This window comes from Aegilops tauschii, chromosome 2 (genome assembly GCF_002575655.3).
Source record: "Aegilops tauschii subsp. strangulata cultivar AL8/78 chromosome 2, Aet v6.0, whole genome shotgun sequence".
Lineage (NCBI taxonomy): Eukaryota > Viridiplantae > Streptophyta > Magnoliopsida > Poales > Poaceae > Aegilops > Aegilops tauschii.
In genome coordinates this window covers 140,542,387-140,568,469 of record NC_053036.3, presented here as the reverse complement: position 1 = coordinate 140,568,469, position 26,083 = coordinate 140,542,387, and positions in this window count along the sequence as shown.

The following is a 26,083-nucleotide window of genomic DNA, read 5'->3' as shown; positions in this document are numbered from 1 at the left end:
AAAAGAAATGATCTCTCAAATAATCAAACGAAAACTCCCAATGGAGTCAAAACCTTTACTTTTATCGCTTGGGAACCGCCACTAGCATGCTTAGTATGGAAGAGGTTGATAACTGATGGTCGCGAAGTAAATGAGAAGGGTGCATGTCTCAAAATATCATTTACCTCTATTTAAAAACTTGAGCTCTGGCACCTCTGCAAATCACTGCTTCCCTCTGCGAAGGGACTATCTATTTACTTTTATGTTGTGTCATCACCTTCTAAAACAAGCACCAGAACCTGATAGCACAGCTACCATGACTTATGCATTGTGTGTAGCTAATGTTGGGTGCATCATGACTGCATCTTTTCTACCATGAATTACAATGTTTAGTCGCTGCTTGAACTTTGGAGGTGCTCTACATTTATGTTTTGCGGTTACAGAAAGGGCTAGCGAGATACCACTATTGTCATATTATATCATGGTTGTTTTGATAATATGTTGTTATTTGAGATATCTTATTATTGCTCGCTAGCTGATTATGTCATTGATATGAGTTAATATAATTTTTAAAAGTTGTTGTCGGCATGGTTAGTTATAATATTGGTTGAAAACCTGGGTGCTGTTTAAGCTTATTTATGGAAACAAGAGCAAAAGAGTTCGTAAAAGTTTTTCTTTTTCACTTTTAGTTTATCAACGGAATTGCTTGAGGACAAGTAAAGGTTTAAGCTTAGGGGAGTTGATACGTCTCCAATGTATCTACTTTTCCTAACGCTTTTCCTCTTGTTTTGAACTCTAGTTTGCATGATTTGAATGAAACTAACCCTGGACTGAGGCTGTTTTTAGCAGAACTACCATGGTGTTGTTTTTGTGCAGAAATAAAAGTTCTCGGAATGGAATGAAACTTTGCGAGGATATTTTATACAATAAATAAGAATTTCTAGAGCCAAGACCTACTGGAGGGGGGCACCTGGGTGGGCACAACCCACCAGGGCGCACCCCCTCCTGGCGCGCCCAGGTGGGTTGTCCCCACTTGGTGGCCCCGCAGACCCTGAAACCGACGCTCTAAAATCTTATTTTGCCAAAACAAATCAGGGAGAAAGAATTATCTTGATCCACGAGACGGAGCCGCCGTCACCTCCTGTTCTTCATCGGGAGGCCAGATCTGGAGTCTTTTTGGGGCTCCGGAGAGGGGGATCGTCGTTCTTAGTCATCACCAACCCTTCTCCATCGCCAATTCCATGATGATCCCCACCGGGAGTGAGTAATTCATTCGTAGGCTCGCTGGTCGTTGAGGAGTTGGATGAGATTCATCATGTAATCGAGTTAGTTTTGTTAGGGCTTGATCCCTAGTATCCACTATGTTCTAAGATTGATGTTGCTATGACTTTGCCATGCTTAATGCTTGCCACTTTGGGCCTGGGTGCCATGAACTCAGATCTGAACCGTTTATGTTATCACAATTATATCCATGTTTAGATCCGATCTTGCAAGTTATAGTCACCTACTACGTGTTATGATCTGGCAACCCCGGAGTGACAATTGTCAGGACCACTCCCGGTAATGATCGTAGTTTGAGGAGTTCATGTATTGACTATGTGATAATGCTTTGTTCCGGTTCACTATTAAAAGGAGGCCTTTATATCCCTTAGTTTCGAATATGGACCCCGCTGCCACGGGAGGGTAGGACAAAAGATGTCATGTAAGTTCTTTCCATAAGCATGTATGACTATTTACGGAATACATGCCTACATTATATTGACGAACTAGAGCTAGTGTCGTATCGCCCTAGGTTATAACTATCTCATGATGAATATCATCCAAGTCACCGATCCAATGCCTATGAATTTATCTCATATTGTTCTTGCTAAGTTATTACTGCTATCATTACTGTTACACTTGCTACAAAATTAGTGCTATCACTGTTACCATTACCGTTACTACTGTTACTATTATCAAAATTATCAAACTACTTTGGTACTAATCACTTTGCTGCAGATAATTAATCTCCAGGTGTGGTTGAATTGACAACTCAGCTGCTAATACCTTCAAATATTCTTTGGCTCCCCTTGTGTCGAATCTATAAATTTGGGTTGAATACTCTACCCTCGAAAACTGTTGCAATACCCTATACTTGTGGGTTATCACACTGCAGTTGACCTGGGCATCCTCTGGAACTGAGTAGTAGTAGGAAGTACTGGGCTATGATGTTCATCCTCATTAGTGCTAGCACGCAATGCCTCATCCATTTCTTTCTTGAGGCCCTCGATTGTGGATTTAACTTCTGTCACTTTGAGATCCAGATCATAGAATTTTGCTTGTACAATCCTCTAAAGACTCTTATGGTTCTCTATGAGGATGGCCAGGCTCCGCTCGATCCGCTGAGTGGCTCGAAGGAGGTATTGCATTTGACTTGTCTTTGTTTTGGGAACTGGAGCTAAAGGAGCACGGGATGCTAACGCTCTGGCAGCCTCTGCTCTTGCAAGTGCTTCGGCTGAGCTAGGATGGGAAGCATCCATAGTAATATTGTTGTTCTCAAACTATGGCCGAAGTGGCAAATGCTCACAGTCCAACAGAGGCAAATGCTCATGGTCCAACAGAATGTTCTTGTTTGCACCCTTAGAGTTGATGATAAGAACATAAATATGAGGGGCAAACCCACATGACCTCTTCTGATCAACAGCTGTCCTCTGTATTGTTTCTACAATGAGATCCATGTTTTTGAACTTTTCATGTTGATCAATGTGATGCAACAAATTTATAGTGACCACGAATCATCCTGTCATCACCTGACTTGGGCATCAATGTATGCCTCATGATGGTGTTGGAAGTAGCAAGTCCTGCCAACAAGAAGTAGACTGAGCCAAACTTGTGAGACTCTTTGTACTCATCAGGGATCTCCTTGTACATGTTGGCCATGGAGTTGTGATCCATCTTTGGCTTTGTATACACATCTATATCATTCTCATCAGCTTCAGGCACACCAAGCAATGTGGCCCACTCAAGCACACTGGACTCGTATCTGACACCTTCAGTCATCCATACAGTCTTTCCATTTGGATAGAAGTGAGCTGTGGAGTAACATTGCACGATCACCTCGTCGTTCCACACCGCCAGCTTCTTCCCTATGAAAGCATCAACATCAACAGTCCTGAAATCCTCATGAACATGGGGAAATTTGTCTTCATGAAGATCAATATATTTCCAATCCACCCACTTCATGTCACTCCCAGTGGGCTTCTTATCAAGCGAAACAGCCTCATAAAAGTCTTGCTGCTCTTTGGTGTGAAATCCATAGTCAATAGCAGTTCGATGGAGTAGGGGTCAGAATCTCCCCGTTTCCTTAAGCCCTTGTCTTTCCTCTTCTTCATGTTCTCAGCAATAGGATGAGCATCATTATGCTCTGGCAACTTGGGTCTCAGCTTCAGAAGCACTGGGCATCCTCTTCTTCTTCTGCTTCTTCTTCCCTTTCAGGCACTGGGGCCTTGTTCTTTTCAGCAGCAGATATGTTTCTGATAGTCTTCCCTCTTGCCTTGGAAGTAGGTGCCTTAGGCTTGGACTTGGAGGGGGCTGCACTCTTCAAGGCATCTTCCATGAGCTTCTTTTGCTTGGCAGGAGGTGGGTTAGCAGCAGGATCTTCCTCTTCTTTAGGCATGTCATCTCTCCTCATGGAGGTGGGTTTGAAGGTTACTTGAACTGACTCCTTCCTCACCATATTTTTCTTGGGTGGCTCCTCCTCAGAAATCTTGTCCTTCTTGGAGAGAGGAACCTCCCTCACAACTGTCCTTTCTTTGGAACTGGCAGAAGGCTTTGAGCTGGCAGCAGTGCCATACTTGCAAGAACCACTTTCCTTGCTTTCTTTGATGTTGCCTCACTTGCAAAAAAATCTTCATCTTCATCTTCTGAAGTTTTCTTCTTTTTGGATCTAGTGGCTGCATTTGGCAAATCTGGAGAGCTTCTCTCTCCTTCATAAAAACTGCCCTCAGGACTTGATCCTGTACTCAAGTCAGTGTTCTGCTCCTCTGACATGTTCTGGCTGACACTTGCATCTGACATTGCTAACACTGCTCCTATGAAGTAGATGGAGTAGAGTGGAATGGATGAGCATCACAAAAACACAACATTTCGCCAAAATTTTGAGTAAAAATTTCAGTTCTAGGTTTTCTCAAAAGTGATTTTGGAGTCACTGAGTGGATGGTTTTGGTATCACCGAAGCTATTTTAGAGACAATGCCACACAGTCTCGGTCAGACCGATATGTGTTTTGGTCTCTCCGACAAGCTAGGGTTCTACTGAAACTTTAGACTCGGATTCACCGATCCGTATTGCTCAGTGGCACTGAGACATAAAGCATGCAACGGCCAAAGGCCAAATCGGTGATTCCGATTCTTTCAGTTCGGTCATTCAGAGATTAGTTCTGCGCAAACCTAACCCTAGAAATTTTAAACTCAAATCTAATCTAAGGAATATGTATGATGAATAGATATTGCAATCGGTGGCAAGAATAATGGCATAAACCCTAATGCATTGAATCGAAAATAGAAGCACGAGGGGATCAGATTTTACCCTAACTTGGCGCAAATTCTCTACGGCGGTAAGAGAGGAATAGATTCCCATTGACGGCAACGGAATCCAACAGCGAGGGCACGCTGGATGCAAATGAGACTGCCCGGAGACTTGGCGACGAAACCTATGGGGCGCGAGGTTGAAAACGAGTCGATAAATTTCAACCGTTCGGTCTCGTACTTTACCCACTACATGTCAGTGGCTCCGAGTGAAACAACTCGGTGGCACCGATATGTGTAATTGCTAGTAGTATAGCACATCGGTGACTCAAAAACGGTTCAATTTGGTGGCACCGAGAAGGAAAAATTAGATTAGTCTGAATGATTTCGGTTCAATCGAATGTGAGTGAGTTGGTCCAACCGAAAACATGCAGAAGGTTTCTGAATTCAGTCCTTCCCGATTGGTGCCGAGTGCGCCTCACCCGGAGGGTCCGAAAACGACTTGTTCAAGTTTTCGTGATATAGCAAGAATGAATTTAGACAATTTGAGATGGATAACTATAGGAGGTACTTAGGCATTCTTGTACATCCACTTGGCCAGAAAAACCAACACAAACAAAACAACAAGTGGATGTCCTTGAATGAAGAAAACATGCATATCAACATGCTCACACAATAAGATAGCAAATAAAATATGCGTCAAACATGCACAACCAATTCTAGCAACTATCAAGCAATTGACGATGAATAGGTCATCTATATATGAGTACATTGACTTAGGAGCCAAATGAGAACATTTGATCATAGGTCATACTCATCGTTTAAGCACAAGTGGGGTTACCACTTTTACATAAAGCATTAATGTGTTCACGCCATTAGAGTTGCTTTAGCTCAATTTTTTAGAGCAAAACCCCCCTAGATATGATATCCCCCCAAAGAGGGATGGACTAACCTTAGGTTTTGTCGATGATGACTTCATGTAGATAGTGAAGATGTGGATGCTCAATGTTGATGTAGTCCATCAAGAGTTAGGAGCAATCCTTTGGATTTGGGCACTTTCAATACCTACATGGGTTAGTCCCACAAGGAACATACAAAGATATCCATAGACATAAAGTGAAATACACATACGATGATGTCCATGAATGCATTGAATACCTTGTCCCTTGTATTACCAACAAGAGGGTTTGTGACTCCATGAACTAGTGCAAGATGTTGAAGTTGGTTGCACAAGTTCTTGCCAAATAGAATGAGAGTGAAGTTTGTTGGCGGAGTCGCCCTCAAGAACACTCTAGTTCTTCTTCTTTGGGACCCACATCAACTTTATGGGAAACCTTGGAGTTGCAGTTGAACGTGATGAAGTAGAGCTTGATGAAGTCTTGGGGACCCACTTGACAAAGGCTTGAGGTGCTTCTTCAAATGAGTCAATCTCTTCTTGAAGCTTGCCTTGCCTTTTAGCTTGTAGTCTTGCGGTGGAAGATCATCTTGAGCTTGTGTTCCTTTGAAAGAAGTGGGGTCATACATATCTTGTTGAGGAACAAACTTCGTCATGGGGTATTGACCATCTTCCCATTCAACTCCATTGGCATTGAACTTTCATTAAAAACCAACACCTTGATTCTTCCGGTGTCTTACTTGCCTGCGTACAATTTCCTCAAATTGTTTACTTCCGGCAAGACTCTTGTAAACACCTTTCTATATAATTCCCTTCAATAAGCTATTTTCTTGCTCAAGTGTAACTTGGCTAAGAGAATCATTAGTGGAATCAAGAGAACTACTCTAAGCAACAATATTGGATTTAGCATTGTTATTGTTACTACTAGAAGAAGAACCTTTCTTGTTCTTGTTACTAGCTTGACTAGCTAGGTTTAACTTGTGGCATATAAGTAGACAAGAGGAGACGTTTGGCAATGTAAAAAGAACTCTTCTTTCGAAGATCATCATTGATTGCTTTTAAAAACTCATGCTCTTGCTCAAAATTTAGCTTCTTGAAGTGTAGCTTCTCATGAGTTCTTAGGAGTTCTCTATGATCTTCTTGAGTTGTTTTATGAGCTAACTTAAGAGTGTTTAGTTCTTTAGTTATACGATCAATATCCTTCTTAGTATTGTCACTCGTTTCATCTTGACTATCATGATTACTAGCAAATTCATTATAGCTCACATTACTAGTTTTATCAACAAGCAAATCATCATCACCAAGTAAATCATCCTCGTCACTATTGAAATCAAGATACTCGGGGTGTGATACCTCGGGGACTTTAGCCATGAAGCATCTTCCAGTTCCTTCATTTGGTGAATCAAATATGTCATTGGAGTTGGATGATACTAGATCAAGCCCGGCAACACCTTCATCTTGAGTATAGTCGGAGTCGGAGTGATAGGTTCTCTCGGAGTGGGTGTCGGGGTTGGAGCCGGAACCCATTCACCAGCATGAGCTTGATGTCTTATTATCTAGAGCTCTTTGATGACTTGCCCTTCCTTTCCGAATCCTTGCTTCTTCGAGAGGGACTTCATTCATAACGATAATCTCTACTCCTTCTCTCTCTCTCTATGAGGTGATTCATCTCCTTTACTCCTCCTTCTAGGTGAGTCTTCTCTTTTCTTGTAGGGTGTCGTACACTCATTGGAATAGTGTCCGGGTCTTCCTCAATTGTAGCAATTACCATCATGACTAGAAGATCTCTTCTTATTGTAAGACCTTGACTTGGAGCTTCTACCTTTGCTTCGACTCTTGTAGAATTTGTTGAAGTTCTACACCATTTGACTTATTTCCTCATTGGAGACTAGATTTTCACTTGATGTTGTAGGAACATCACTTGAAGCTTTGTATGCACCACTTAACTTGTTATGGAGCTCCTCCTTATCCTTGAGTGACGTCTCATGAGAAACAATTCTTCCAGTGACTTCCGTGGGCTTGAGGTCTTTGTAGTTAGGCATCATTTGAATCAAAGTCCACACAATATCACATTTTCCATCCAAGGCTCTAAGGATCTTCTTGATGATGAACTTGTTGGTCATCTCTTCACTTCCTAAGTTGTCAATCTCATTTGTGCTGAGAGAGAGCCTAGAGTACATTTCAACGACTCCTTCACCATCCTTCCTCTTGAACTTGTCAAGTTGACTTTGAAGCACATCCAACTTGGATTCCTTGACGGACTCAGTACCTTCGTGCATATCAACCAAAGTATCCCAAATTTCCTTTGCATTCTCAAGGCGGCTAATCTTGTTGAACTCCTCGGGGCACAAACCGTTGAAGAGAAGGTCACATGCTTGAGCATTGTATTGCAACATCTTCAATTCTTCAACGGTTGCTTCACAATCAGGTTCTCTACCATCCTCAAAGAATTCACCTTGCAAGCCAATACGAACAACAACCCAAACGGTGGGATTATGACCAAGAATATGCATTTTCATCTTATGCTTCCAACTAGCAAAATTTGTACCATCAAAATATGGACCTCTACGGCGATAGTTACCCTCACTAGATGCCATACTCTCCTAGGTTGTGAGACCACTGCGATGGAGACCATTGCAATGAAAACCAAGGCAATGGAGACCAAAGCTCTGATACCACTTGTAGTATCTAAAGTATGTCTAGAGGGGGTGATTGGACTACTTGACCAAATAAAACCTAACCTTTTCCTAATTTTAGTTGTAGGTAGATTTTAGGAATTCTAACAAGTCAAGCGTCACCCTACACATGCAATTCTAAGAGTATAGCAGCGGAAAGTAAGACATTGCACATGTAAGTAAGGGAGGGGTTTGAGAAGGAAAACACAATGGAAACACGACGATTTTTGGCGTGGCTCCAATAGGTGGTGCTATCATACGTACACATTGATGGAGACTTCAACCCACGGAGGGTAACGGTTACGCGAGTCCATGGAGGGCTCCACCCTTGAAGGGTCCATGAAGAAGCACCCTTGTCTATCCTATCATGGCCATCATCCATGAAGGACTTGCCTCACTCGGGTAGATCATCACGAAGTAGGCAATCTCCATGCCCTTACAAACTTCTTGGTTCAACTCCACATCATGTCGGAGGCTCCCAAACGACACCTAACCAATCTAGGAGACACCACTCTCCAAAAGGTAATAGATGGTATGTTGATGATGAACTCCTTGCTCTTGTGCTTCAAATGATAGTCTCTTCAACACTCAACTCTCTCTCATAGATTTGGTTATGGTGGAAGAGGGATTTGAGTGGAAAGCAACTTGCAGAAGGCTAGAAATCAAGATTCAAGTGGTAGGCTTGGTATCTCTTGATCTCAACACATGAGCAGGTGGTTCTTTCTCAGAAAACGAATGGTGGAAGTGTAGCTTCATTTTGATGGCTCTCTTACTGAGTAAGAGGGGTGGATGGGTATAAATAGCCTCCACACAAAATCCAACCGTTACACACATTTGAACAAACTCGGTGGCATCGACTGAATTCTCGGTGAAACCGACTTGTGCAAAAGATATGAACGTTGGAGGTCTCGATGGGACCGACTGGATCATCTCGGTGGGACCAAAGTGCAATGGCAAAGGCAGAACCACATTTTGGTAATTCTATCAGTTTCACTCGGTTATTCCGAAATGAAGTGATTTCATCACAGAAACTTGGTCAGGCCATGTCGGTGGGACCGAGAGCTATTTCGGTCAGACTAAAGTGCTAGGGTTTGGCTGTGGCAGTGTCCAGATGAACTCAGTGGGTTCAGATAGGTAGAATTCGGTGGGATCGAGTTGACTAGAAGGGGTTTTGGACATATTAGGATATACAAAGTGGTTGAGGGTTTTGGAGCAATATCCCTAAGCACTTGAGCAACCAGATCATTAACAACACCTCATCCTTTTAATAGTATTGGATTTCCTATGGACTCAATGTGATCTTAGATCACTAAACCAAAAATGTAGTCTTGAGCTTTTAACAATTCATGTCCTTAGCATTTTGAGCTGCCACATTCCTTGGTCCTTGCCATGCCAATCACTAAACTTCCTGAAATATTTAACTTGAATGGATATTAGTTCAGTGAGATATATGTTGTTATTAATTACCAAAACTATCGGGGATTAGTTGCACTTTCACCAAGCCTTCGGATCATCAACAGGCGGTGGAGGCAGCTGTTAACAGCTCCCTCCTTTTGCCTGAGCATCGCACCACTCTTGGCGCGGTTTATTCCAAGTTCCAGCTAGCTGAGGCTGGAATTAAGGACGTCTTCCACATCCTTGCAAAAGGTTTCGAGGTAAATTCACATAACTACTCATGCATTTTAAAGTGATTTTATTAGTATGTCCAGGCATAGCTAGTAGCCCTCAAAGATGACATCTAAATATTATTCGAGGATTATTTAGTTAGTATTTGCTTGATATTTTTATTCTAAAAGGCAGATAAACCTGTAGCCGCCAAGCCTTGAGCTAGTTTAACAAACTGGCTTGAGGGTTGTGAAAAAACTTATACTGTTTTTGCTCTATAAGTGTGAATATGCAGTAGCCCCCGAGCCTCTAGTTGGATAGAAAAATCCGACTAGAGGATTGAATATTAATACTCGGTTTATCATGGCCACTTTGTTTTTGTGTTTTGACGCAGGCCTCATCCTCTGCTTCTACTACTAACTCGACGGAGGTAGAGGAAATGAAGCAAAGTCTGGCACGATCCAAAGAGGATCTCAATTTGATGTGGCAGCGAGCTGGCCAGGCACAAGGTAATGGAATGTTGCATTTTTTTAATTCATCTATCGAAAATGGCTTTATTATTAATCATAATGCAACAGATGCTTTTACAATGTTTGAGAAAGATCTTGCTACCCTCAGGGCCAAGCTTGAGTCAGTTCGGTGGGAAACGGAGCAGCAGAAGGCTGTGGTGCTTAAGAGCGCAAAGGAGCTTGTTGCGAAGCACAAGACTTAGCTAGCATCCAAAAAAAGGATCGCCCAGATTGAGAAGGACCTAAAGGGCACGACCGCATTATGCAGAGCTCTGAAGGTCTCTACTGCAAAGGATGCCTCCAAGCTCAAAAAGCTGAAGGTGGACTGCCAGGAGGCCACCACTTAGGCGACGACAGCCAAGGACGAGCTGTGGCAGGCTACCTGCATAGCTGCCGGTAAGCCGTACTTACCACAATGCATTTTTGGACATGAAGTGTTCCCTGTGCTAATACAAAAATGGCATTTGTCAGGTGAATTCTCGGACCTTCCTCTCAGCGTGGAGCAAGCGTGCCGGCACTACGACAGTCACGAAGGTGAGACTGCTGAAGGCTCATTCTGGCTGCAATTCTAGGATCCCCCTGGGCCCCAGCTTCTCGATAACCAGCTCAAGCAGATCACTGAGTTGCATCGTCTGTCCCAACCTTTCATGGTGGACCTCTGCGTGGCCTTATGGTTGGACGCGTCACTGCCAACAACCTTTTTCAGCCTCGCACAACATCTGCGAGGAGTTGTTCCTCCGTTTGAACTATGGAAGCGCTCGACGCGTCTGGAGGGTGCATGAGAGGCCTATGTGGCAATGAAATGCGTTGGGCGGCGATGAACATGGAGGAGATGGCACGTCGTAGTCCTGAAGGCAAAGATCGACAACCTCATAAGTACTATGGGAAAGTGATGTCGGCTGCATGAGTGACCGAGGCAAAGTGCCCGAAAGATAAACTCCTGGATGGTCCTCCATGATTGTATTTATCTATTCTCCTCGATATGTCGAGATGCTCCTTTTGTAAGACATACTAATGCTTTTTACGTGGGCATTCCCTTTTTAGAGCTAGCTTCATGCTTTATTTTGACTCTACTATGACTCTTCGAAGATGTAGTTAACCCGTCATCAGCCTCTGCCCCTTGGTAGAATATATCGCGGGTGTTTATTACTGATATATAACCCTTAGCCGATGTCTTGGTGCCCGGAGGCGGTTTTATCGGAACAAACAAGGCAATCAGACTATGGGGCTTAATAACTTACACTTAGTCATAGGAGCGTATGTGTGGGGGCAACTTAATAGCCCCCGGTATATGTTGACTACTCAACTGCCTGTGGTCAAACCACCCACTACTTGGCCTTTTTGAGAAAAAGTGGCCCCTCTGTTTTACTCGGATAACCTACATCAGCTCTATTTAGTTTGACACTTCATACGGTTTGCGACCGCTTTACGCTTGTTGTGACAATCAGTTTTCGGCTTTCTCCAACTGAAGTACTTAACCGATTCAACCAGAAGTAACAATCGCAGTGGTTCTGCCTTTACCTCCTACCTGAACAAAGCGGGAACATAAGAGGTAAGCATAGGAGCTGGGCAACCAACCTATTTACCAAAGACACAACTCGAAATTGATGCATATAATGCAAAAATACTAATGACTTGGGCCCGGAAGCATCCTAGGATACCTCGGATATGGAGTGGAGGTCAGATTTGAATCGAGACCTCCTTTAAATTTTCTTTTGATATGGAGAAAGCTTGTAATATCTCAAGACCTATGCTTGGAATGAAAAGGGGAAGAGGAATAGTATTGTTTCTCTTTTGCTAATAATGAGGGTCGAACCATACAATCCGAGCAAGGTGTAGTTGTAGAAGACATAATATTATACAAAAAAGGAAGGCCGAGGTACGGAGAGTGCGCCAAAGTTTAAACAACAGAGACGGTGTTTACCACCATTCTTCTATGTTCCTCTCTGTTCATCCTCATTATTGTTTTATCTTCTAAGCTGGGGGGATTCATCCTCGCCTGATCAACTGGGCCATTTTCTTAAGGGAATTTGATCGACAATAGTCTCAAAAATATGTACTCTGGCGAGGGTTTATAAAAGAGCAGCCACAGGCCGCTTGCCCAGCCCTGGTTGAACCGGGTGGCTTTTCAAGGTGAGGTTTCCAAAAACGGGCCGTTGGTTGATCCGAACTACTCCCGTTCTTTAGTTTGCATATGCTCCAAGACCCCCCATGGGATTTTAACGTGAAGTTATGTATCCGAGGAGCGTAGTCCTCGGTCATGTAGTGGGGACAATGGAGCACGTACCCCTATTGATCGTTGTGCTGAGGTGTTCGTTATCCTGACGAGGTGTTGTGCACTCCTATGGTCGCTTGATGCGGTTCTATCACCTTTCACGACCTCGGTTGCATGTGTCTCGGATCCCCGTGCCTTGGTCGCTAATGATGTGTTTCCTTCTTCCTTTGAAGGGGAAAATGCTTTGTTTCCCTTTACTGTGATTATGCCTTTTGGACCATCCGTCTGGAGCTTTAAATGGCCATAACATGGGAGGACAAGGAAACGAGCAAAGGCGGGCTGACCGAGGAGCGCTTTATAACAACTATGAAAGGGCGCTATTTCGAAGATCAAGCCTTCCCTACAAAAACTCTTGGGCGTGCCGAATACCACCTCGAGCGTAATATTCCCGATACTTAGAGTCCACACCCATGGCGTGAAGCCTTTAATCACGGTCTTGCTCGGCCTTATCCTTGCCTGGTTGGCATGCATGTCCCTGACGGAGTCAGCATAGAGCAGATTAAAGGTGCTTCGACAGTCCATCAACACGCGAGTTAAGTGGAAGCCATCCATGATGGGATCGAGTATTAATGCGGCCTCCTCTTTGTAACGGAATTCCTCTGAGATTTTTGGAAGCTCATGTGTGATTGGAAAGTCTGACCTCCTGCTCTGACGAAGCGATTTGGGTATCTGGTCATGGGTGACCCGCGCTTGCCCCCTTTGGATATGGGGATATAGCATGTTAACATCCTTAACCTTGAAAGGAAATTTATTTTGGCCGGTATTTGATAACCCACGAGTATATGGGATCGCAACAGTTTTCGAGGGTAGAGTAATCAACCCAAATTTATAGATTCGGCACAAGGGGAGCCAAACAATATTTGCAAGTATTAACAGCTGAGTTATCAATTCAACCACACTTGGAGATTAATTATCTGTAGCAATATGATCAGTAGCACAGTAATATGATAGTTTTGATAGTAGTGGTAACAGCAATAGTAACGATAACAGTGATAACAATGATTTTGTAGGAGGTGAAACAATAACAACAACAGTAACAGTAGTAACTTAGCAAGAACAATATATGGAAAATTCTTAGGCATTGGATCGGTGAATTCGTTGGATGATATTCATCGTATAATAGTCATAACCTAGGGTGATAGGGCACTAGCTCCAGTTCATAAATATAATTTAGGCATGTATTCCGTAAATAGTCATACGTGCTTATGGAAAGAACTTGCATGACATATTTTGTCCTACCCTCCCGTGGCAGCGGGGTCCATAAGGAAGCTAAGGGATATTAAGGCCTCCTTTTAATAGAGAACCGGAACAAAGCATTAACACACAGTGAATACATGAACTACTCAAAGTACGGTCATCACCGGAAAGTATCCCGATTACTATCACACCGGAGTTTATGGATTATAACATGCAATAGGTGAATATGACTTGCAAGATCGGATCTAGAACATAGATATAATGATGATAATATAAACGGTTCAGATCTGAAATCATGGCACTGGGCCCAAAGTGACAAGCATTAAGCATGGCAAAGTCATAACAACATCAATCTCAGAAAATAATGGATACTAGGGATCAAGCCCTGACAAAACTAACTCTATTACATGATGAATCTCATCCAACTCCTCACCGACCAGCGAGCCTACGACGGAATTACTCACTCCCGGCGGGGAGCATCATGGAATTGGCGATGGAGAAGGGTTGGTGATGACGAAGATCGAAGATCTCCCTCTCCGGAGCCCCAAATGGACTCCAGATCTGGTCTCTCGATGAAGAACAGGAGGTGGCGGCAGCTCCGTATCGTGAAACGCGATAATTATTTGTCCTTGATTTTTTCTCCAAAAATAGGATTTTATAGCATCGAAGATAGGGTCAGCGGGGTCACCAGGTGGGCACACCCACCAAGGCACGCCTGGAGTGGGGCGCCCTGGTGGGTTGTGCTCACCCAGGGGCCCCCTTCGGTGGTTCTTGGCTCCAATATTTTTCTTTTATTATATAAAAATTCTCCAAAAAGTTTCGTTCCATTCCGAGAACTTTTACTTCTGCACAAAAACAACATCACGGTAGTTCAGCTGAAAACAGCGTTGGTCCGGGTTAGATTCATTCAAATCATGCAAATTAGAGTCCAAAACAAGAGCAAAAGCGTTAGGTAAAGTAGATACGCCAGAGACATATCAACTCCCCCAAGCTTAAACCTTTGCTTGTCATCAAGCAATTCAGTTGATAAACTAAAAGTGAAAAAGAAAAACTTTTAGGAACTCGTTTGTTCTTGTTTCCATAAATAAGCTTAAGTAGCACCCAGGTTTTCAGCAAAGATTATAAGTAACCATGTCAACAATAACTCCTAGAAATTATATTAACTCATATCAATGGCATAAGCAACTAGCTAGCAATAATAAAATATTTCAAATGACAACACTTTGTCAAAACAATCGTGATATAATATGACAACAGTGGTATCTCGCTAGCCCTTTCTGAGACTGCAAAACATAAATGTAGAGCACCTCCAAAGTTCAAGTGGCGACTAAACATTGTAATTCATGGTAGAAAAGATCCAGTCATGATGCATCCAACATTAGCTATACACAATGCATGAGGATGGCAATAGTGCTCTCAGATCTGGCACTTATTTGATAAGGTGATGACACATCATAAAATTAAATAGATAGTCCCTACGCAGAGGGTAGCAGTGATTTGCAGCGGTGCCAGAGCTCAAAATTTTAAAACAGAGACAAATGAAATTTTGAGAAATGCACCCTTCCTGTTTACTCCGCGACCATTAGTTATCGATATCTTCCATGCTAAACACATTAGAGCGATAAATATAAGGACTTTGCTAATCAGAAGTTAAGCTACATATGCGGATGATGGATCGGATAGTATATGTACACATCGCTCCTGGTCATCTTTTTCTAAACCAAACTCATTTAGTGTTATTCCCCCAATTGTTGCATACATGCATGTAATAGGAAACTGCTGATGTCACCAGAGATTTCATCAAATTCAAAAATTTAAAATATTTTATAGCTCAGACAGTCGCTCCAATTGAAAAACTATTTTCACATAAAAGATTCGTCGCGACGAGATCTTCGAAACTAGATACCATGTTGATATGTTCCGACGACTTTTCTTTTTCTGGTAGAATTTACCACGTGTGTGCTACACAAGTTATCATGTCTGTGGTGTATAAATTATCATGTCGTTTGCACAGAAATTACCGGGGCATAAAAAATTCCTCCAAACTTCTCTTCACATGCCCATGTGTCCATGCATTAGAGATTTTTTTAATGCCATACTAGTTCTCCCTGTTTGAAACTTCAAAATGTTTTATAGATCAAATTCTTTCCCGATTGGAAAAAATGTTTTAGCATAAAAATCCATAGCAACGAGACCTTGAAACTAGATCTCATGTTGATATGTTCTAATGACTTTTTTCGTGCAAATAGTTATCAGGACTGGGCTAAGTAAGTTATCAGCTCTGATGTGTGTCTATTATCATGTTATTTACACATGCGTTATCGTGGTACATTTTCAACAACTATTTTTTCGGGACAAAGTTATCGTGATGTTTGTGCGTGAATTACCATACCCGCGGTCCGTATATTACCATGTTATTTACGCATAAGTTATCAAGGGTGTTTTCAAACAACTTCCTCACCCGGGGTCGAAGTTATCACGGTGTTTGTGCACGAGTTATCAAGTCTATGGTGTGTATATTATCATGGTATTTATACGGAAGTTATTAGGAGGAGGTATGTTTTCAAACAACTTCCTCCCCTCCCACCACCTCCGGATCAAAGTTACCATGATATTTAGCGCAAGTTACCATCTATATGGTGCGTATGGTACCATGCTATTTACACGGGGGTTACCATGGGATGTTTTTGAACACCTCTACCCCGGGTCAAAGTTATCACGATGTTTGTGCATGAGTTATCAGGTTTGTGGTGTGTAAATTATCATGTTATTAACGCATAAGCTATCGGGGGATGTCTTCAACAACTTTTTCTCTCGGGTCAAAGTTATTACGGTGTTTGTGCATGAGTTATCAGGTTTGTGGTGTGTAAATTATCATGATATTTACGCATAAGCTACCGAGGGTGTATTATACCACATGTAGCCTGATAACTATATAAAATAACCATGTTGATAACTATAGTACATCTAGCCTGATAACTACATAATAACCATGTTGATAACTATAATCCATCTAGCCCGATAACTGCGTAGTAACCATGTTGGTAACTATAGTACATTTAGATTACCGCAATGTTTGTATTTAGGTTATCACGTCCGCAGTGTGTATATTATCAAACTATTTACATTTAAGTTTTCGGAAATATATTTTTCAGCAACTTTTTTCTCATGTCAAAAAAGTTATCGTGTTGTATGTACATAGCTTATCAGATGTACGCTACATGTATTATCCTGTTACTGGAGATATGTGTTTCAACAACTTTTTCCCAAGTCAAAAGTTACCGCAATGTTCGTCAATATGTTACCAAGTCAACGATGTGTATATTATCAAACTATTAATGCATGAGTTATCGAGGTTATATTTTTCAGTAACCTTTTCCCCGGTCAAAATCTACCGCGATGTTTGTATATATAGGCTATCAAATCTATATTACCATGCTATTACAACTATTTTTTTCCTGGGTCAAAGTTCGTGTAAATAAAAAGTCTTGATTTAAAAATAGCAACAAAAATAATTGTTTGTATAGTATGGTTGCTTTGCTCAACTAAGAGACCTAGGTGTAAAACCAAACAACATACACTAATGAAAGTGCAAGTCCCATAAAGCACTAGAGAAAAACGAAACTGGATAGGTTCGTTGTGTACTAGTACGGTAGTGAACAAGTTAAAAAGATCTTTTCAATCTATGACATAATAACTTTGTGTGGCTCAGTTGGTTAGTCGATGCCTGCTATCGCCCCATCTATCCTAGGTGACACAGGACTGAGCCTTCGCTCCTCCTATTTCTTTTTTGTATCGAGTGCGGGTCTCTCGCGCCTGGCGCATCCTTTTCTTTTCTGGATCGAGCATGCGGTCACGGTTTTCTCGGAGTAGTGGATGGGCCAAAAGTGGGTCGCGTGGATGGGCCAAAAAATGAACAGAACAACCGCGTCCGCCAGATCCGAATCGAACGACAATAAGTGCGTGCGGATCTGTTGCAAATAGCCTGCCGACTGGAAAATAGCATTCTCATAAAAGTAAAGATTTACTCCCCCTCCACCAACAAACACACTCCATGGCTAGCCGAATCCATGGGTACCGTCCATACCAACATCAGTCCTGGGGGATTTTTGTTTAATTATTTGCATTTTTTTATTTTGGGACTGGGAATCCCTATTACCGCCCCTCTCGTGCAAGGACGAGTGAATAAACACTCATCATGAGAATAACTCTCTTAGCATGGAAGATACAGACTACCTCGTGTCGCTGTATGAACAATCTAGGCACATAAAAACGGATGCTTATTTGAAGTTTTTTAGAGGTGGCATATGCAAATTTACTTAGAACGGCAGGGTAATACCGCATATAGGTAGATATATGGTGGACTCATCATGAATAACTTGGGTTTTAGCATTTGGATGCACAAGCAGTATTTCCGCTTAGTACAGGCGAAGGCTAGCAAATATGTTGAGAAGCGGCCAGTTAGAGAGCGAAAACGGTCATGAATATACATTATGCATAGGTAACATTGGATACTAGCATGAGTAGGTGATACGTCACCAACGTATCTATAATTTATGAAGTATTCATGCCATGTTTACAATAGTTTTATATGATTTTGGTATGATCTGATTAGAACTAACCCGGACTGACGTTGTTTTCAGCAGAACTACCGTGGTGTTGTTTTTGTGCAGAAATAAAAGTTCTCGGAATGGGCTGAAAATCAACGGAGATTTTTTCTGGAAAATATAAAAGTTATCGGAATGGGCCCCCCTGACGTGAAATCACCGCCAACCTCTCCTATAAATACAGAAGCCTCGAGAAATTAACCTAGATCGGAAGTTCCGCCGCTGCAAGCCTCTGTAGCCACGAGAAATCAATCTAGGCCCTCTCTGGCACCCTGTCGGAGGGGGCCATCATCACTGGATGCCATGGAGGAGGATCCCGGAGGGGCCTTCATTGCCATGAAGGCCAAGGACCAGAGGGAGAACCTCTCCCCATCTGGGGGGGAGGCCATGGAGGAGGAAGCACAAGGGGGAGAACCTCTCCTCCTCTCTCTATCGGTGGCGCCGGAGTGCCATTGGGAGGGGAATCATCACCGCGGTGATCGTCTTCATCAACATCACCATCATCATCACCATCCTCATCTCCATTACGCGGTTCACTCTCCTGCACCCCGCTGTAATCGCTACTTGAACATGGTGCTTTATGCCACATATTATGATACAATGATGTGTTGTCATCCTATGATGTTTTGAGTAGATATCCTTTGTCTTTGGGTTGATTGATGATCTAGATTGTCACGAGTTGTATGTTTTATTTTGGTGCTGTCCTATTGTGCCCTCCGTGTCGCGCTAGCGTGAGGGATTCCCGCTGTAGGGTGTTGCAATACGTTCATGATTCTCTTATAGTGGGTTGCTTGAGTGACAGAAGCATAAACCCGAGTAAGGGGGTTGTGGCGTAAGGGATAAAGGGGACTTGATGCTTTAATGCTATGGTTGGGTTTTACCTTAATGATCTTTAGTAGTTGCAGATGCTTGCTAGAGTTCCAATCATAAGTGCATATGATCCAATAAGAGAAAGTATGTTAGCTTATGCCTCTCCCTCATATGAAATTTCAATGATGACCACCGGTCTTGTTAACAATTGCCTAGGACAAATCCGCACACCGACCCATCATTATTCCACACTCGCTATTTATAATATTTAGTAATATATTCTAACTTTATGATAACAGAACCTACTTTTATACTTTAGCTCTCCGATATCATGCAAAGTTATCCTCTTCATACCCACAACGTAGTTTTATTTCCCGTTTCTATTTGGAAGCAAACGTTCGGTGTACGTAGAGTCGTATCAGTGGCAGATAGGACTTGAGAGAATATTGATCTTACCTTTAGCTCCTTGTGGGTTCGACACTCCATACTTGTCACTTCCACCATTGGGAATTGCTACGATGATTCCCTGCACTTGGGGATTATCAAGCTCTTTTCTGGCGCCGTTGTCGGGGAGCAATAGCGTGGGGTTGATATTCTCGTGTGTGCTTGTTTGCTTTCTTCACTAAGTAGATTTTGTTTTTCCTTTTTGTTTCTGTTTAGCTGTGGGTGAAACATACAAAAAAATTAAAAGAATGAAAATACCAAAAAAAAAACTTGCTTCTCATGCCTAAAAAGTTTTTCAATAAGAGAAGTGATTGGAAGGTTATGCATTGGAGAAGTGAGGGTCGACATTGAAAACTTGTGTTCATGCTCACGTAAACAATGTAGAATTTTTCATGGAAGTTTCTCTGTAAATAATTATCCCCTTGTGTATATCCATTGTATTATAAAAATAATGTGCCAAGCTTTGGTTTTAGGATGATTAGATTGCTTGTTTACTATGTGCAGAACAAAAACAGAAACTTTGGCTGTAGCGCGTGATTTTACATTTTTTACTGGAAGGTCAAATGGGTCTGAAACTTTTTTCACATTACTTCTGTACAAATTGTTCGAATTGTCAAATTTATTTCATAATTTTTGGAGTTACAGAAGTTTACGAAACTTCCAGATTACTACAGACTGTCCTGTTTTTGGGAGATTCTGTTTTCTATGAGTTGTTCGCTTATTTTGATGAATCTATGGGTAGTATCGGGGGGTATGAACCATGGTGAAGTTGGAATACAGTATATATAGTTCTAATATGAAATTGGAATAAGTTTGCAACAGTACCTAAAGGTAGTGATTTGCTTTATTACACTAATGGATCTCACAAAGTTTTTGTTAAAGTTTTGTGTGGATGAAGTGTTCGAAGATCAAGGAGCTATCAATATGAGAAGAATAAAGAGAGGCAAGAGTTCAAGCTTGGGGATGCCCAAGGCACCCCAAGTAAATATTTCAAAGGATACTCAAGCATCTAAGCTTGGGGATGCCCCGGTTGGCATCCTATCTTTCTTCTTCAACAATTATCGGTATACCTCGGTTTTTGTTTTGTTCACATGATTTGTGTCCTTTGTGTTTTTATTTTTCTTTAAGAACCATGCTAGTATGAGATAGCCCTTCATTGATTTATAGAATACTTCATGTGCTTCACTTATATCTTTTAAGTATGATCTTATGGAATTGCTCTTTGTGCTTCACTTAAATCATTTGAGTATGGTTTTATAGAATGCTTCGTGTGCTTCACTTATATATTTTGAGCTTGGATATTGGTTAGTCTATATTAATTGTAGAATGCTCCAAGAACTTCACTTATATCCTTTGGAGTATGAATAATACTATCATCTAAAGCGGGTTTGGAAAAGTGTCACCTTTAGGAATTAGTGATCCCATTATTCCGAATGAGAAGAATTTTGCTTATGTGGAGAGTAGAAAAATGTCTATGCTTGTAGATCATGAAAATAATGCTTTATGTGATGGTTATATTGTTTAATTCATTCATGATGCTACTGAAAATTATTATGAGGGGGGAATATATGCTTCTAGGAGTTGCAATAATACCAAGTTTCCTCTCTATGTGCTTAAAGTTTTGAAGTTATACTTGTTTTGCCTTCCTATGCTAGTTGATTCTTGTTCCTATAAATTATGTGCTCACAAAATCCCTAGGCATAGGAAGTGGGTTAGATTTAAATGTGCTAGTCATATCCTTCATGATGCTCTCTTTATGTTTCAATTCTTTTCTTTTATGTGAGCATCATTGAAATCATCATGCCTAGCTAAAAGGCACTAAAGAAAAACGCTTGCTGGGAGACAACCCAATATTTACCCTTAATGTTTTCGTGTGTTTACATGATTAAGCTACTGTAGTGATCATTTTTATAGCTCTTGTTTCAACAAAGTGCCAAGTAAGACCTTTGGGAAGACTTGCGTGAAAGTTAATGTGATCTTGCTGTAAAAAACAGAAACTTTGCGCTCACGAGATTTGCTGACATTTTTTTATAGAAGAGTGATTTTGAGTTTATTATTTTTGCAGAATATTAATAGACAAATTCCTCACGTACACCAATTTATTTCATAATTTTTGGAGTAGCAGAAGTATGGTTGCTGTTCAGATCATTACAGACTGTTCTGTTTCTAACAGATTCTGTTTTCATTGCATAGTATGCTTGTTTTCTAGTTTCTATGGCTTATATTTCTCAATATAAATTGTAGAAATGGTATGGTACAGTAGGCATTGTTTGAGAATAATTATGAACCTTGTCTTTGACAGTACCAAAGTGAAAGGTTTACTCTTTATCATACTAACCTATCTCACGAAGTTCCGTTAAGTTTTGTGTGACTGAAGTTTTCAAGCTTTGGGTGAGATATCGATATGAGGAGAATAAGGATTGGAAAGACCCTAAGCTTGGGGATGCCCAAGGCACCCCAAGGAAATATTCAAGGAAGACTCAAGCGCCTAAGCTTGGTGATGCCCCGGAAGGCATACCCTCTTTCGTCTTCAAAACTATTGCTATATCTTACTCGGAGCTATATTTTTATTCGTCACATGATATGTGTTTTTCTTGGAGCGTATTTTCAATTTTACTTGCTGTTTGAATAAAATCATTGGATCTGAAATCTTGAATGAAAAAGAATCCTCCCATGGCTAGTTAATTATTTGACTACTCAATGTTCTTCACTTATATTTTTTTGGAGTAGTAAGTCATTTACTCACGTGCTTCACGTATATCCTATGAGTAAATGGTTGAATGAATTGAATATCATAAATCTGAATTTATATGTGTTTTATATGTTGATAACATGGGCAGTAATGACTTCACACGTAATAAGTATAGGTAGTAAACTTATTGAAGGTTAGCAAACGCAAAATTGGTCACTTGAACAATTCATGAAAGAATATTGAAGGAAGGGAGATTTCACATATAAATATACTATCTTGGACATCTTTTGTAATTGTGAGCACTCATTAAAATATGACATGCTAAAAGGTTGATGTTGGACAAGGAAGACAACGTAATGGGTTATGTTTTAATATCCGAAATAAAGTATTGTCATGGATCATCCAACATGCCGAGCTTGCCTTTCCCCCTCATGCTAGCCAAATTCTTTGCACCAAGTAGAGATACTACTTGTGCTTCCGAATATCCCTTAAACTAGTTTTGCCATGAGATTCCACGATACCTACCCATGGATTGAGTAAGATCCTTCAAGTAAGTTGTCATCGGTGCATGCAATAAAAAATTGCTCTCTAAATATGTATGATCTATTAGTGCGAAGAAAATAAGCTTTATACGAACTTGTGATAGGGAAGAAATAAAAGCGACGGACTGCATAATTAAGGTCTCTATCACAAGAGGCAATATAAAGTGACGTTCTTTTGCATTAAGATTTTGTGCGTCCAACCTTAAAAGTACATGACAACCTCTGCTTCCCTCTGCGAAGGGCCTATCTTTTATTCTTGTCTTATACCTTATACAAGAGTCATGGTGATCTTCACCTTTCCTTTCTACATTTTATCCTTTGGAAGCGCATTGTGTTGGAAAGATCCTGATATATATATATATATATATATATATATATATATATATATATATATATATATATATATCCAATTGGATGTAAGTTATCATGAACTATTATTGTTGTCTTTACCCTTGAGGTAAAAGGTTGGGAGGCGAATCTATAAGCCCCTATCTTTTTCTGTGTCCGATTAAAAACTTTGAACCCATAAATATCACGTGAGTGTTAGCAATTGTGAAAGATTAAATGATAGTTGAGTATGTGGAGTTTGCTCAATCAAAGCTCTGACATAGACCCTTCCTGAAAATAAGATGAATTTCTATTGTTTGATGACTGAGAATATAGTTTGTTAGTTTCAAGAAAGTTTATGATCTATACTTTAACATGTGAATAGCTTGTTACTTGATCATGAGAAGTTTTATGAGTTGAGCTACTGTTATGATGTATAATGATGCTAGAAAAAGTGATTCGAACTATCATTGATCAAACTTATGCACTTACTAGCATTCACAATTCATAAATTATTTCTTTTATCATTTACCTACTCGAGGACGAGCAGGAATTAAGCTTGGGGATGCTGATACGTCTCCAACGTATCTATAATTTATGAAGTATTCATGCCATGTTTACAATAGTTTTATATGATTTTGGTATGATCTGATTAGAACTAACTCGGACTGACATTGTTTTCAGCAGAACTACCGTGGTGTTGTTTTTGTGCAGAAATAGAAGTTCTCGGAATGGGCTGAAAATCAACGGAGATTTTTTCTGGAAAATATAAAAAATACTAGAGCAAAGAGTTACCGTAGGGGAGTCCCGTGGGCCCCACGAGAGTGGAGGGCACCTCCACCCCCTGGGGCGCACCCCCCTGCCTCGTGGACTCCCTGAGGGCCCCCTGATGTGAAATCAACACCAACCTCTCCTATAAATACAAAAACCTCGAGAAAGTAACCTAGATCGGAAGTTCCGCCGCCGCAAGCCTCTGTAGCCACGAGAAATCAATCTAGGCCCTCTCTGGCACCCTGCCGGAGGGGGCCATCATCACCGGAGGCCATGGAGGAGGATCCCGGAGGGGCCTTCATGGCCATGAAGGCCAAGGACCAGAGGGAGAACCTCTCACCATCTAGGGGGTGGCCATGGAGGAGGAAGCACAAGGGGGAGAACCTCTCCGCCTGTCTCTCAGTGGCGCCGGAGTTCTATCGGGAGGGGAATCATCGCCGCGGTGATCATCTTCATCAACATCACCATCATCATCACCATCTTCATCTCTTTTACGCGGTTCACTCTCCCGCACCCCGCTGTATTCCCTACTTGAACATGGTGCTTTATGCCACATATTATGATCCAATGATGTGTTGCCATCCTATGATGTTTTGAGTAGATATCCTTTGTCTTTGGGTTGATTGATGATCTAGATTGGTACGAGTTGTATGTTTTTTTTGTAGTTGTCCTATTGTGCCCTCCGTGTCGCGCAAGCGTGAGGGATTCCCGCTGTAGGGTGTTGCAATACGTTCATGATTCGCTTATAGTGGGTTGCTTGAGTGACAGAAGCATAAACCCGAATAAGGGGGTTGTGGCGTATGGGATAAAGGGGACTTGATGCTTTAATGCTATGGTTGGGTTTTACCTTAATGATCTTTAGTAGTTGCGGATGCTTGCTAGAGTTCCAATCATAAGTGCATATGATCCAAGAAGAGAAAGTATGTTAGCTTATGCCTCTCTCTCATATGAAATTGCAATGATGACCACCGATCTTGTTAACAATTGCCTAGGACAATTCCGCACACCGACCCATCATTATTCCACACTCGCTATTTATAATATTTAGTAATATATTCTGACTTTATGATAAAAGCACCTACTTTTATAGTTTATCTCTCCGATATCATGCAAAGTTATCCTCTTCATACCCACAACGTAGTTTTATTTCTCGTTTCTAGTTGGAAGCAAACGTTTGGTGTACGTAGAGTCGTATCAATGGCAGATAGGACTTGAGAGAATATTGATCTTACCTTTAGCTCATTGTGGGTTCGACACTCCATACTTATCACTTCAACCATTGGGAATTGCTACGATGATTCCCTGCACTTGGGGATTATCAGTAGGATATGAACACCATGAACATAAATATTATAGGGGCTATGTTGGTTTTAATTCAACTACATGCATGAACATGTGCCAAGTCAAGCCACTTGAAACATTCAAAGGAGGATACCATATCATCATACCACATCACAATTATTTTAATGCATGTTGGCATCTAAGATAAATCATTATCCACTCCCAACTACTTAAGCATGGCATGAGAAACTATAATCTCTAATTGTCATTGCAAACATGTTTGATCATAATAGGCTGAATCATGGATACTAAGGTTAAACATATTTACAAAAACAGAACAAGTTGAGTTTTACCTGTTTCTCTCTACCACAGCCAATTCATCAAATATCATCATTATTGCCTTTCACTTGCACGACCGAATGATATGAAAATAATAATAGTGCAAGAGTGCCATGGACTAAGCTGGAATCTACTAACATTTTATTCAAATGGAGAAGACAAAGCAATTTGGGCTCTTTGTTAGATCAACAATAATGCATATGAGAGCCACTCAACATTTTCATCGTGGTCGTCTCCTTGGTATGACTCAATAAACAGAAAATAATTTCAGAGAAACACACTGAAATATTTTTGGAGTTTTAGTTTTTCTCAGAGAAAGCAAACTAAAGAAAGAAAAAATAAAAACGAGAAAAACTATTTACACGGGAAAGCTCCCAACAAATAAAAGAAGAATCAAGAAATCTTTTTGGGTTTTGTTTTAATACTACAACTAATTAACCTAGAAAGGAAAACCGAAAAGATACATGAAATGTTTTTGGGTTTTCTCAAAGTTTTTCAAACACACAAGAAGAAAGCAAGAAAATAAATCTAGCATGGATAATACAATGAAAAAGTGTGAACACTGACAACTGGAATGAAATGTGTGAACACGAATGTGATGTCGGTGGAAATACGTACTCCCCCAAGCTTA